Source organism: Echinops telfairi, unplaced genomic scaffold, assembly GCF_000313985.2.
Source record: "Echinops telfairi isolate 266 unplaced genomic scaffold, ASM31398v2 ScPeMD7_32;HRSCAF=126, whole genome shotgun sequence".
NCBI classification, from domain to species: domain Eukaryota; kingdom Metazoa; phylum Chordata; class Mammalia; order Afrosoricida; family Tenrecidae; genus Echinops; species Echinops telfairi.
The window spans coordinates 2,139,475-2,144,049 of NW_022103929.1; positions in this window are offsets into that span (position 1 = coordinate 2,139,475).

A 4,575-nucleotide genomic window follows, 5' to 3' on the forward strand; every position below is an offset into this window, starting at 1 on the left:
GTATTCTTGCGTTGAGGGAGTACTTGAGTGGAGGCCCAATGTCCTTCTGCTACCTTAATACTAAACCTATAAATCTAGGCACATAGATCTATTTCCCCATCCTTTATAAATGTCTTTTGCCTCCTAGTTCTTTCCTTTCTTTCCTTTTACTTACCTCCTGTCTCACTATCATGTTCGACCTTCATTCGGCTCTCTACTTCCTCTCAGCTACATTGCATTTGTTCGAACCCCACCAGGCATTCTATGCCCTCCTCCCCATCCATTTTAGATCTCTTGCTATTCCCTTGTCCCTGGATTTGTTGACTCTCCCCTCCTTTCCCCCTCCCTCCTCTCCCTGTCCACTCTGAAACCATTGATCCCATTGTTCTCCTTGGGATTGTTTATCCTGCCTATTTTATATAGATAGACACAAAAAGAAGCCAAACGAAAACAAAAAAATAGCCTACCAATAGTGCTGTGGACCAGTAAGGGGATGTTGTTCTCAGTGAAGCTGACCCTACAGTCATCTCTGGGGATTGGCTGCTCCGAGCAGAAATGTTGTCCTCAAAGCTTGGTGGGCCAGGATACTCCCCACTTTTTCTCTCTCTTTCCCTCTTAAGTTTGCTCCCGTGTGGTCTGGGCAGACCTGTCACTCTCTCTGGGCTTTATCTTCAATGCTGTCCTCTGTAGTGCATTTTACTGGGGAGGGGAGTCAACATAGCTGGGATAGGGACGGGCCCCACAGACCTTTCTGTTAGTTTACTGCTTCATGCTGGTATGTTTCCCTCAAAGCTTGGTGCACCAACTTGAGGTCTGGTTCCTCTCTCCCTTTCCTGTGGAGACATAAACAGTATATGCAGTTGGCAATCTCTACCCCATCACCCCGAGCCTGTAAAATCTCTTAGTTAGGTCTTTCATTGTTATTAATTGTCATCAAGTTGATTCTTATTTATGGCCACCCAATCAGTGTACAGGTTAGATCTGCTACTTAGGATTTTTAAGGCTATAACCTTTGGATGGCTGTCTTTGAAAATGCTTTTGAGTGGATTTGAACACCACCCTTTCAACTTAATTGATTGCACCACCCAGGGGCTCTTCTTTTATAGAGCAACGCTTTAAATTTTTAATGAGGTCCAGTTTATTCATTTTTTTTTCCTTCTATGGATCATGCTTTTGGTGTTTTGTTTTTGCCTATCCATTTATTCCAGCATCATTTGTTGCAATGGCTCTCCTTCCTCCATTGAATGGCTTTTGCACTTTTGTAAGAAATCAGTTAGGTATAATTCTGTGGATCTATTTCTCAATTCTTTGTTCTGTTATATTGATCTGTATGTTAGTCTCTTGCTACCAGTGTTTATTCCTGTCATCTATATAGTAAGTCTCTAAATTAGGCATTATTATTCTTCCCATTTTATTATTTTTCAAAATTGAGCTATTTTAGGTCTTATGCCTTTCTGTATACATTTTTTTCTATTTTTCCTTTTTCCCCCAAATCATTTTATTAAGCACTAACCCCAGACATCATTCCATAGTTCATTCACATCCAGCAGTATCGTGCAATTGCTACCACAGTCAATTTCAAAACATTTTTTAACCTTCTTGAACACCTGGATATCTGTATAAAATTTTAAACATGTCTGCTTATGTCTAAAAACTGTGATAGTACTTCCATTAAGTTTATAGATCAATTCAGGGAGAATTGACATATTTATGTCAATTTATATCCTTTACCATTGAATTTTAATAGATTAGAATGAGATTAATGACAAGCAGTTCTATAGAAAAGATACTCTAAATTTACATTGTATGATTTGTTTATAACTAGCAAAATATTGTCTTTAAATAAAACCTCACCGTCCCCGCCCCCCCCTTCCCCTTTGTGGGTTTAGAAAACAGAATAATGGAGTAGAAGCAATTGTTCAGGTATTTATTCATTTATTTATCCATTATAAGCCAAGCACTATTTTTGGTAGCAGAATGCAATGGTGAACAAGACAGGCCAGGTTTCTGCTCTCATTGAGCTTATATCCTAATGGGCACATGGTAAACAAATAGTCAAGAAATCCATTAGTTAAGTGGTATGCAGAAAATTTAAATTATGAGAGTGGCTGGGTGGGCACACGGCTGGGCATTCAGGAAATACCTGAGGAAAGATCTGGTAAGATCTGAATGTCAGGACTGAGCCTCAGGAAGAAAGGGAAAGCATATGCTAAGCAGAGGGAGAAGGAACCTTGGTGGTGCAGTGGTTAAAGCACCTGACAGCTAAATTAAAGGTCAGCTGTTTGAGCCCACCAAGTATGGCTATCTGCTTCTGTAAAGATCAGTCTTGGAAACACTATGAGACAATTCTCCTCTTGTCCTGTAGGGTTGCTATACATTAGAATTCACTTATAGGGAATGGCTTTGGTTTGGTAGGCTTTAACGGTCAGTGAAGCACAGGGACAAAGTTGATGTGTAGGACTAACTATGAAGGAAGAGGAGGATAAGGTTAATGAGTTAGAATGGTACAAGATGAAGTTGGTGAAGTGGCAGGAGCCCTATCAGCTGGGACTATTTATAGACAGTATTGAGCAGGGATATATATTCTGAGGTTTCTGAGGGTAATAAGCCATAGGGAAGGTTTTGAATAAGGGAGTGAAAAGATTTGGTGTTTTAAAAAGCTCAGTCAGGCTGCTGTATGGAGAAAAGATTGTAGGTGGTGTTATGGCCATTAAATCAGTTCAACTCATAGGAACTCTATATATCAGAGTAGAACTGCCCTATATGGCTTTCCAGGCTGTAATCATCATAGGAACACATTGACATTTTTTTTTCTGTGCAGCTGCTGGTGGGTTTGTACCTTTTGTTTAGCTGCTCAGTGCTTAACCATTATGCAAACGCTAGAAGATGGACAAGAAGGCTATTTTCAGTAGTCCAGGTGGGTGAAATGTGATGACTCCAAGGATTCAGGATATATTTTGGAAGTAAAGGCAATTTATGTGAGGGCTTAAGGAAGGAGAAATCAGGACAATGCCAAGATTGCATCCCCTACATCCACTCCCCACTAACGATGGCTGTTGATTGTGGGTGAGGTTGGGAAGGCCTAGAGTCCAAGTAGAAACTAGGGCTGGAGATTGAGTACAATCAACCAAACTCACTAGATAAGAGTATAATCAACCAAACTTATTATTGTGTCAGTTCTGACTCATAGAGCTCGGTAGGACAGTAGAATTGCTCCTTAGGGTTTCTGAGGCTTTTTTTCCCATGGAGAAGCTGATGGGTTTGAACATCCACCCTTTTGGATAGCAGCTGAGCACTTAACCCTCTGCACCACCAGGGCACTCTGTTTATACACTTGTTTTAGATTCATGAAACTTTGAGAGGTAACGTAAGGGAAAAACAAAATGAAAGATATAGGGGCCCTAAGAACAGTGGGAACACTGGAAAATTTTGAGATCTGAGAGAGATGAAGTTGGAACCAGCAAAGACTAAGAAGATTTAGCCATTAGTGCAGTTAACTATGCTTTTGACAAGTGAAAAAAGTGATAGAGAAAAAGGAATTCTTTGTGTCTTTGCAGAAAATTTGGAAAGTTTTGTGAGATTGATTTATCAATCTAGATGAAGGGAAAAAATATAAGAGTACAAATACAGCTACTTTTTGTTAGAAAATTAGCTAAATGATAATTTGCTTTTAGTGAAAGATTAGTAAAATCACATCTTCTGTGGTTTCTGTTGTTTGCTTCAACAGTAATATTAATATGGTAATTTTCATGTTGGGTGGCTAGTTTTCAAGTATTTATCTTAATTCAAGGGGTACCCCCCCCAAATGCACATTTGGTTTTTTGATGTGATGGGGATAATGAATTTGGAGTTCATTCCATCAGGTCAGACTGTTAATCAAGCTTTCTCTTTAGAGGTTCTGAAAAGATAGTATAACAGTGTAACACAAAAGGCCTGATTTGTGGCAGATGGGGGATTGCTTCTGCCACCATGACAACGAACCTGCTCACACAGCCATCTCTTGTGTGCCAGTTTTTGGCTAAAATCAGCATGCCTCTTACCCCACACACCTGACTCACCTGACCTTGCTCCTGAGACTTCTTTTTGTTTCCCTGAATGAAGAGGGACATGAAAGGACAGTGATTTGACAATGTAGAAGAGGTGAAGGAAAAAACAAACAAACTAGGGTGGTGCTGTCAGCCATCCAAACAGATGAGTTTGAAAAATGTCTTGTGATGGAGAGTACATTGAAGGTGATCAGGTTGTTTCATAAAAAATTTAAATACACAGCTTTAAAAAAATTCTGTTTTTTGGGGGGGGGTTACCCCTTCATATATTTCATAAGTTCAAATACTTGATTTATTAATTTTTATATATCAAAAGTTTTATAACTTAAATAATTATCTACAGTGATAGATCAGTGCTAGGCATTCAGTAAGTTGAAGATGATGTCATTATTATTACACTTACTGCTTTTCTTTAAGAATAGCTTAGTCAAAGGAGAGGAAAAAATTTTTTTTTCAAATCATTTTATTAGGGGCTCATACAACTCTTATCACAATCCATACATACATCAGTTGTGTAAAGCACATTTGTACATTCATTGCCTTCATCATT